The following is an 11,102-nucleotide window of genomic DNA, read 5'->3' on the forward strand; positions in this document are numbered from 1 at the left end:
ATCAACATCTTGAAGTCTTTTATGAAATCTATCACACAATGAAAATGAACGGTGTTCCGATAGAGGCAGTGAGACCATTATTGTTTGAGTTTTCTTTGAGAGATAAAGCCAAATATAGGCTAAAATCCTTGCCAGCTAATAGCATATCAACTTGGGAGCAATGTGAGCAATAGTTTCTGGACAAATTCTATCCTCCTAGCAAAACTGCTCATATGAGAAATTTGATAGCAAGCTTCAGACAGTCAGACTCTGAATAACTATTTGAAGCATGAGATAGATTTAACAATATGCTCAGACAATGCCCACATTACGGACTTGAAAAATGGTTAGTACTATATACATTTTATAACGGCATCAACTACCACATAAAAGTTTCCCTAGACTCTGCAGTTGGAGGGGCACTAATGAACAAAAGTCTAGATGAGGCCGAGGACATCATTGAAAGTGTAGCTCAGAACCATCATCAGTGGGCATCCGAAAGATGTGGAGGCTCTTCATCTGTAAACCCAATTAAAGCATACGGAAAATTTGATGTAGATGCAATTACATTAATGTCTATAAAACCGGATGCTCTGACCAAAAAGCAGGAGAATATGGGAATAATTACAAGCATAGTCAATGTAATAGTATGTGTATGAAAAACTTATAGGATCACATACCACACTCAAGACACATGCCCATTAGGAGCCATCTCTGCATAAATTTATCAACTTGAGCAGTGTGATACTATAGTGAGTTACAATCAAAGACAAAATAATCCATACTCTAACACATAAAACCCCGGGTGGAAGAATCATCTAGAATTTTCCTATTGTAACAACCAAAAGAAAGGACCATCCATGAGGGCTTGACCAAGCCACCAGCCTGGACAACAAAGCTATCAACAACAACAATCTTCTCAAGGCTATCAACTATCCAGATTAGAAAAAAATGCTTGAAGTTCTTTCCAACCAAAATGAAATAAAGTAAGAAATCAAGCTACTCAATTAAAAAATGGATAGTTCTGAAAACACCAGAAAATGCTAGATAGCCAAGTTGCTTAGATAGCTTCATCATCCTTAAGAGCACCAGGAGCATTTCCAGGAAAACTTGATGCCAATCTAGTGGAACACTACAAAAGAATTGAGTTTCAGAGCGGACGGACCTTGGGAGATCCCCAAGTGACTGCTCAAAAAGGGATTGAAATTCAAAAAGAGCCCTCTCCTCTAACACTTGATCCAGTTCAGAGCTAAGATGATGAGGAGAGTACCAAGAAGGTTGAAGGGACTCTTCCACTCCCATCACAAACTTAAACAATTCTTTTTTTACAAAGACAAGCCATGACTAAGAAAGATAAAGAATTTGGCAGGTTTTTTGACAAAGTTAAGGATATCTTTGTTGAAGTCTCTCTAATTGATGCTATTCAACAAATTCTAAAGTTTGCCAAGTTCCTAAAGGACATCATGTCCAATCGAAGAAAGAAGGGAGAGATCGAAACTGTAGCTTTTACAGAAGAATGCAGCGCTCTATTTGAGAAGAACACTTCCCCAAAGCTCCAAGACCCTGGAAGCTTTTTCATTCCTTACACCATAGGATCTAAATTCATAGAAAAAGATTTTTGTGATTTGGAGGCAAGTGTTAGCCTCATATCATAGTCAATCTGTAATAAGCTAGGTCTCAAAAACATTAAACTTACTACCATGGCACTACAATTAGCTGATGTGTTAGTAGAAGTGGGTGGCTACATCATATCCACAGATTTTGTTGTGTTAGACAAGGAGGAAGACTCAAAAATTCCAATTATACTAGGAAAACCTTTGTAAGGAAAGGTTAGAGTATGATTTATCTAATTCTCCAACCGTGTCTCTTCTTTCTTAGTAAGCATGTGCAGTGGGGTAGATGCTTACAAAATAAAGGAGTGGAAATTTCATCCTCATAGGAGGTCGCCAGATGGAGAAGTATACTTAAATATTTAAATATTGAGAAGCTCCCTCCAGAATAAGAACCCTGAGGAAGGAAAATTTGTGCCTCCTTGGGTATAGTTAGTGGAATTGGAGACAGGGTCGAGCTAAAACCTTAAACAAGAGCTTCTTGAGAGGCAACCCAAGGGTTCTGATGTGTGTAGATTATATACACTTTTATGCATATTTTGATGCACATCTACTTGTATTTCATGAGCATAATTTATGTTATTGCACACTGTTTCATTATAATGCCATATTTCTACTCTTTTTGTTCGGAGATCTACTCTTTGCTTGTTTTGATTGATAGGATGTGATTTAGAGCAAAAACAGAGCATAAATGGAGTCTAGAACTTCCAAAGTATCCGACCTGTGCGGAACTTACACGGGCATGTAAAAACTAAGTTTTTTCATGTTCTGGCCATGAGGAAACCATACGGTTGTGTGGAAGCCGTGTGGGGGCCGTGTGGAATTTTCAACACTACAGACTGAAACTAAAATTTCCAAGATTATGGTAGGTTTGAATTAAGGGTTGTTCTTTATATCAAAATGTAGATAACTTCAAGATCTACAACTTTGCTGAAGACTTCAACTAGAGAAAACCCCACCTTGATAGTCTAAAAGATGTTATAATATGATATAGCCATGCCAAGGGCCATGCAAGGGGTGTGTGAAATCCACACGGTCGTGTCGATCCACATGGGCTGTGTGGAAGTTCCAAAGAAGAAGAAGACTTTGGCCGTGTAGACCACACGACTGTGTCACATTCCCAGAGAAGAAGAAGCCTTTGGCCGTGTGGACCACACGACCGTCTCACATTTCCAGAGAAGAAGTAGAGTTAGGCCATGTGAACCCACATGGGCCGTGTGGAAGTTCTAGAGAATGAGAATATTTTGGCCACGTAGACCACACGGTCGTGCCATCAGACCAGAGCTAAGGCAACACATGGCCATGTGGATTCACACGGTCGTGTCACGGCTTGTTCAAGGATTATGCCAAGTGCTATAAAAGGGGGTTTTCTCCCCTTTTCATAGATCCTTTGGCTTGGGGCTTGCCCCCATTCCTTGGAGAAGGGTTCTCCCTCTTGAGAGAACCCTAGAAACCTCATCTTCGTCTATCCATCCACCTTTAGAGCAAGGGAATGCCTCCAAGGATGCCACGCTTCAAGGATAAGAATTCTCCTGTCTCTACTTCTTTGTATTAGGTTGTAGTTGCTTCTTTCTTCATCTTTGGTTCTATTTCCTTTGCTATGGAGTAGATATCTAGATCTAGGATGTAGAAAGTAGCTATGATGTGATAGTGGATGTTTGAACTATGTATTTGGATATTTACTTATTCAATGAAGTGTTATGTGTTGACCTCCGCAAGTCTACGGAAATGTCGTAAGTAATAATAAAAGATATCGTATCCACAGGGACTGGAATAACCACTAAAGATGTCTCAACGCGAGTTAGCTAAACAATTAATCAATTGGTTTTCAAAAGCTAAATGTAACTATGAAAGGTAAACAAAGAAATGAAAGAATAAGAAACAAAAATAAGGGCAATGGTAAAGGTATGTTCTAGGAGTTTTGGTTTCTTTGTAATGTTATTCAATGTAATGATCTACCAAATCTTATTCCTCAATTGTCCATTATTTGTAGAAGGTTGTCGGCTCCCTCTTGCAATAGACAATCGGCCTAGGACTGAAATATATCTAAATGCGATCAATTAGGAATGAAACCTATGTTGTCCTTACACGGGCTTGCCTGTCACGTGCGCCCCTCGGATAATCAACATAAGAATTCATCACTTCTCAACCTCATTAAGATACAAAGATTAATGCATAAAATCTATCATACCCTCTTGAAATATCTAATTTCTCCTTCAAGATTACCCCTAAAATGTCCTTACACGGGCTTGTTCCTGTCACGAACGTCCCTCAGAAAATCGAATGAGCAACAATCTCTACAAGATCCACAAGATATTCAAACATTCAATCAAGCATGGTAATTGAGCCCTAATCACAACAATCCACACAAGAAAGAATAAATACAAACAGGGCAAAATCATAGAAATAAGAAATTGACAAATCCACAAGAGTTTTACATCAAATCTCCATTACAAATATTCCCTCCATCCTAGAACAAGAGATCTAATCCATAAAACTAGGAGAAAAATTTAAAAACAAGAAGATTACAAGCATCTTGATCCCCAAATCCAAGAAAGAAGGGAGAAAGAAAGCTTATCTACGATGAAGAATGGTCTTCGGATTCAATCCTTGCTTTCGGATTCCAAACGTTGAAGATCTGCCCTTAGATCGCCGAAAATCCTCCCAAGAAAGTGGAGGAACGACCAAATCTTGAATTCCCCCCAAAAGGGAGAAGATCCCCCTTCAAATCATGAAGAAACCTTTATATAGAGGTGAGGTTCGGGCGCCACACGGGCTCGAGGCACGACCGTGTGAGGTTCACACGGCCAGAGCCATTCCCTTCTCTGCCAACCTTACACGGCCGTGTGTGGTACACGGCCGTGGCTTGCTTCTGCCAATGCTCCCCTTGCACGACCGTGTAGATCTACACGACCTGCACTGCCTCCGCCTTTGGAAACCTGGCACGACCGTGTGGTGTACACGGCCAGGGCCCTCTTGCTCACTGGAAATCCTGCACGGCCGTGTGATGTACACGGCCAGGGCCTTCCTGGTCTCTGGAAATCTCACATGGCCGTGTGGTGTACACGGCCATGGCTCCATCTGACTTCAAATCTTTGCACGGTCGTGTGAGGTTCACACGGTCGTGTGAGGTTCACACGGTCATGACAACTTCCATCTCTTCTGCATCCACACGGCCAAGGAACTCCACACGGCTTGGGCAACCCCCCATGGCAAGGCCGTGTAAGGTACAAGAATGATGCCTTCCTCCTTTGCTTCGCTTGTGGATTTGGCCTTAAACATGAAACCTTCACCAATTTTGACTCTTGTGTATAAAAAATGCACAAAAGTAGATCTCCGAACAAAAAGAGTAAATATGCTAAAAGGAAAGCTGAAAGTATAAAAATACATAGACAAAGCATGTGTAAAGTATGTGAATGTGCGTCAAAACATGCTAAACAAGTGTATACAATCTACGCACATCACACCCCCAGACTTAAACCTTTACTTGTCCTCAAGCAAAATGCTACAATCTAAATTCATATGTTCTACAATGCTCTCATATCCCTAATGCATTCTCCTAACTCTATTAAAAGGTTTCATTAGTAAGCATGATCATGAAAACAAGTTAAGTTTGGCTCAAGCATAAGTATCTTGTGCACAGTGCAAATAAAACAACTAAAAACTCTTCAAGTTTCAATCTATGTCCTAGTCAAGTCGTCATCAAGTTTGAATTCCTAATGTTTTCAGTGATAGACAAGTAACCAGTGATAGACACTTACTTGCCACACACTTGGTTCATATTTCTCAATCAACCCAAGGTCTCAAAGGCGCGCTCAATCTCAAGAGCAGCTAAACAGTCATTTCCCCAGTAACCTAACTCGGTCTCAAAGGAGTGACTAGCTAGATTCCACTCACGACAACTATTTTTTATATCCCTTATTCACTTTTTTTTTCACACTTTTTTTTTCATAAGTATTTGCATTGTGCAAATCTTATTCACAAATGTACTTTTTGGCACAAATATTGGGATATTTTGATTTTTCCAAATGAGCTTACATGAGTTGAGCCTCATCCAGTAACCAAAATGAAGTTTGAGAAATCGCCATAGAAACTAAGTAATAAACAAACAAAATGAATCATGACTATTTCAATGAAATCAACCATTCAAGCATCAAGTATAGGTGAAGTGAAGATAAGATCCTTAAGGTCAAGCCAAGACTAAAACTCATCTCCATATGATACTTAGCTTGTGTCATGCTACCCAAGATAGAGAAAAGAGGTACATTAAGCATACTACTAGAATCACTTAAAACATCATGAATCTAGATAATGAACGTGCTAATATTTTCATTTAAAGACAAGAAAGCATATAAGTGAAGTTTGATGTTCTCAAGATGAATGCCGCAAGAAATCAAACCAAAATGCAAGACATAAGCAAAAAACAAAAACAAACAAAGCAAATCAAATGCATCCCCCCAGACTTAAACTTTTTATTATCCCAATGGAAACTAGAAATGATATATGGAGGAGATTTATGATGTTTAGAGAAGTTACCAAGTGATGAGCTCCAAATGGTTGGCATTCATATTTTTAAAGATACTCCTCTATCCAATGCTCACATTCCTCTACAACTTTGAAATATACAAAAATAAGATAGACAAGAAAAATTAAGTAGAGGATACAAGTTTATTGCAAGGAAAGAAATGAAACCAAAAAGAAACAAGAAAATGAAAACATGATTGAACTTGGGTTGCCTCCCAAGAAGCGCTTGTTTAAGGTCATTAGCTCGACCACCTCATTAGATTCATCTAAATCTTGCTCTTGGAGGGGTAAGATATTTCAACACCCTCCTACCAAGGGCTCTTATTATGGTGGGAACTTTCAATATAGGAGTTAAAAAGTGAAGTATCGCTCTCTCCATCTTCGTCTTCCTTAAAGTTCTTTCGGGTGGTCGAAGACGGTTCAAATTGAGCTTCCAATTAATAACCCAAGTGAAATCTACACATGCAAAGAAAATACAAATCTCCCACAAACATATTAGATAAGATAGAGCCATAACCATATTAAGATAAGCAGAATAAGAAATAAAAACTGAATCACATCCAACAAAGTCAATGATAGGTACCTCTATAAAATTTTCCAAAAGATCACAAGAAATACTAACCTTATTTTACTAAGAAATACCTGAAATTTCTAAACATGTAGATGTGACTTCCTCTGAATCAAAAGATGGTTCTGGCTCTGGCTCAGGTGTTGGCGATATCAAATATGGTGATTCTTGAGACTCAACCATATCTACATGAGTCCCTATGCATTGCTCTACAATATGATCAATTCTTACAACCTCTAAGGGTTGTATGAACAAAGGTGGTGATCCTTGAGATGCTGCTTCCACAACACAACTCCCTACACATTTTTCCATATCATCATCATCAATACAAACATCAAAAAATAAACCAACATCTATGTCCTCAATAGGAGAATCAATAACAAGAGGATCAATAACTTCACTTGCAGTTTTAAGTTGATCTACCACATCACATTTATCATCTTAAAGTTCAATGTCACTATAACACCCTATAAAATTTGGGGGTAGATCTGAAAACTTATTTACCACTGCATTATCTTCACAATCCTCATCTGAAGAGTCTTCATCTTTGTACAAATTCAAAAATCTGCACTCAACCTTACCAGTGTCACAGAATTTTTTAAAGTCATAGTTCTCATTGACCCCTACTAACCTTTGTGGAAAAGGAACCCTTAGTGAAGGTCTTGGGAAAGGTACTTCTAATTTTCCATATTCCCTTTTACCTTGTGGAGGAGATTCAACTTGCTTATCTAGTGTTGGTATGATCAATCGTTGAGGGAAAGGTACTTGTGGCATTTGGGAACCTCCTGGAATAATGGAACTGAGTTCATGTGGTCTTCTATTTTTCTTCTCCTCAATTCTAAACATGTCCTTCTTCAGAAGTTCATGATTTTTTTCAATTCTCAACCCAACATCATCACACATTTCACTAGATCTTGTATGCAAAGGAGGGGGATCTTCTTTAAACCAATTTGAAATAATACTTTCAATCTTTGCCCCTAAATGTTTGAACTCCCCATTCTGTGACTTGTGATTTTCAAAACTCATAGATGGTTGAGTTACAATTTGTTTGATAGGATCTATAGCATTTATGGCTTGCACTTCTTGAATGTTTGAGGGAGATTTCATCCAACTTATGTTCGACCATTCATGGAGGCTCAATGTCACTTGATTAATTAACATATATGCTTCATCTACACTTTTGTCCATAAAAGAACCTCCAGCTGATGAATCCAATAAACTCTTGTCTGAGAAAGAAATTCTCCCATAAAATATGTGTAAAATCAACCATTTTTCAAAACCATGATGAGGACACTATCTTTGAAGACTCTTAAATCTATCCCATGCTTTAAGTAATGATTCTCCGTATGCCTGAGCAAAATTTATTATGCAATTCCTCATATACACTGTTCTGCTTGGAGGGAAAAAATGATTCAGAAATTGCTTCTCCAATTGTTCCCAACTTGTGATGCTTTGAGGATGGAGAGAATATAACCAAGTCCTTGCTTTATCCTTGATACTGAAAGGAAATGCCATCAATCAAACTGCATCTGATGACACTCCTTCACATTTCACCATATCACAAATCTCTAAAAATGTTTGAAGATGCAGATAAGGACTTTCTGATACTTCTCCTCTAAATTTGTGACCTTGTATCATGAAAATTAACTCTAGGTCTAGTTGGAAACTTTCTACTTTAATTTGAGGTTGCACAATGGGAGATAAAAATCTTGCAGAAAAGGGTGTAGAAAAATTTCTCATAGGTCTGTTTGACATGTTAGTGCTCATGGATATTCAAGAATCAAATATTAGAAGAAAAAAATTGAAGAATCAAAGACAAGAAATAAAATGTAATATGAAAAGAAAAAAAGGAAACGCAAAATTTAAATTGCAAGAAAGAAAGTGCATAATGAAAACAAGAAAGAAAAGACAAAAGGAAAAAGAAAAATGTCTAGAATAATTCATATGCTAATCAACTAATGTTAATCGAAAACAGAGTTAACAAGAAGTATTAACAAGAAGTAGAAAGATACAAAAGATGAAAACAAAATTCTAAAGATTAGTTACAACTATGCTAATGAAAAGAAAAGTTATGTTTAGTCTAACTCAATGGATAATCTCTAATGTTATAGCACAGCCCCCGGCAACGACGCCAAAAACTTATTGACCTCCGCAAGTGTACGGAAATGTCGTAAGTAATAATAAAAGATATCGTATCCACAGGGACTGGAATAACCACTAAAGATGTCTCAACGTGAGTTAGCTAAACAACTAATCAATTGGTTTTCAAAAGCTAAATGTAACTATGAAAGGTAAACAAAGAAATGAAAGAATAAGAAACAAGAATAAGGGCAATGGTAAAGGTATGTTCTAGGAGTTTTGGTTTCTTTGTAATGTTATTCAATGTAATGATCTACCAAATATTATTCCTCAATTGTCGATCATTTGTAGAAGGTTGCCGGCTCTCTCTTGCAATAGACAACCGGCCTAGGACTGAAATATATCTAAATGCGATCAATTAGGAATGAAACCTATGTTGTCCTTACACGGGCTTGCCTGTCACGTGCGTCCCTCGGATAATCAACATAAGAATTTATCACTTCTCAACCTCATTAAGATACAAAGATTAATGCATACATCTATCCTACCCTCTTGAAATACCTAATTTTCCCTTCAAGATTACCCCTCAAACGTCCTTACACGGACTTGTTCCTGTCACGAACGTCCCTCGGAAAATCGAATGAGCAACAATCTATACAAGATCCACAAGATATTCAAACATTCAATCAAGCATGATAATTGAACCCTAATCACAACAATCCACATAAGAAAGAATAGATACAAACAGGGCAAAATCATAGAAATAGGAAATTGGTAAATCCACAAGAATTTTACATCAAATCTCTATTACAAATACTCTCTCCATCCTAGAATAAGAGATCTAATCCATAAAACTAGGAGAGAAATCAGAAAACAAGAAGATTACAAGCATCTTGATCCCCAAATCCAAGAAAGATGGGAGAAAGAAAGCTTATTTACAATGAAGAACGATATTCGGATCCAATCCTTGCTTCCGAAGTCGAAACGTTGAATATCCACCCTTAGATCACCGTAAATCCTCCCAAGAAAGTGGAGGAACACCCAAATCTTGAATTTCCCCCAAAAGGGAGAAGATCCCCCTTCAAATCTTGAAGAAACCTTTGTATAGAGGTGAGGTTCGGGCGCCACATGACCCCGAGGCACGACCGTGTGAGATTGACACGGCCAGAGCCATTCCCTTCTCTACCAACCTTACACGGCCGTGTGTGGTACACGGCCGTGGCTTGCTTCTGCCAATGCTCCCCTTGCATGGCCGTGTAGATCTACACGGCATGCATTGCCTCCGCCTCTGGAAACCTGGCACGACCATGTGGTGTACATGGCTAGGGCCCTCTTGCTCACTAGAAATCCTGCACGGTCGTGTGATGTACATGGCTAGGGCCTTCCTTGTATCTGGAAATCTCACATGGTTGTGTGGTGTACACGACCAGGTCTCCATCTGGCTTCAAATCTTTACACGACCGTGTGAGGTTCACACGACCGTGGTAACTTCCATCTATGCTGCATCCACATGGCCAAGGAACTCCACACGGCTTGGGCAACCCCCCATGGCAGGGCCGTGTGAGGTACAAGAATGGTGCCTTCCTCCTTTTCTTCGCTTGCGGATTTTGCCTTAAATACGAAACCTTCACCAATTTCGACTCCTGTGTACAAAAAATGCACAAAAGCAGATCTCCGAACAAAAAGAGTAAATATGCTAAAAGGAAAGCTGGAAGTATAAAAATACGTAGACAAAACATGTGCAAAGTATGTGAATGTGCGTCAAAACATGCTAAACAAGTGTATACAATCTACGCACATCATTATGTCATGTTCTATTTGTATTGTACCTTCTATGTGTTTGATGAAGTGTGTGAATGGTGCAAACATATAGATGTGAATTGATTGTGGATCCTGTAGAGGGATGTCCTTGATCGTATGACTGAGGGATGCTAGTGACAGGCAGATCCAACTAACGGACGTCTAGGGTATCTTCTTGAAAGGAGAACAATTCTTTACAAGGAAGTAGGTAGTCATAGTCAATTGTAATCCTCATCTCTATGTTTATTAAGTATTTCATGTGTTCCTATGTTGTATGCCCGAGGGATGCTAGTGACAGGTAGATCCCGCTAACAAACTTCATAAGAATCTTTCATATTTAATTGCAAGGGATGTTGATCTAACTACCCTATTGGTTGTCCATTGCAGGGGATAGTCGGTAACTTTCTACATATGCATAAGAATGGAGGTAAGGAGATGAATAATTCATAGATTCATTAACTAGCATCATAGTGAAACCGAAATCCTAGTATCTATCCATCCCCAAACCCAACTCTCCCTCTTTCTCTAACTTTTTACATTCT

At 38.6% G+C, this 11,102-nt stretch overlaps 2 non-coding genes across 2 annotated transcripts; one reads left to right on the forward strand and one right to left on the reverse strand.

Annotated features, from left to right (window-relative positions):
- Window positions 1-209: 209 nt before the first annotated feature.
- On the reverse strand, window positions 210-316 carry LOC121988213. Its single transcript, XR_006113948.1, has one exon. It is a non-coding gene; the product is annotated as a small nucleolar RNA R71 (small nucleolar RNA).
- Window positions 317-7,957: 7,641 nt separating this feature from the next.
- LOC121988186 lies at window positions 7,958-8,063 on the forward strand. The gene has a single exon (XR_006113925.1). It is a non-coding gene; the product is annotated as a small nucleolar RNA R71 (small nucleolar RNA).
- Window positions 8,064-11,102: the final 3,039 nt, after the last annotated feature.

Source organism: Zingiber officinale, chromosome 5B (assembly GCF_018446385.1).
Source record: "Zingiber officinale cultivar Zhangliang chromosome 5B, Zo_v1.1, whole genome shotgun sequence".
Lineage (NCBI taxonomy): Eukaryota > Viridiplantae > Streptophyta > Magnoliopsida > Zingiberales > Zingiberaceae > Zingiber > Zingiber officinale.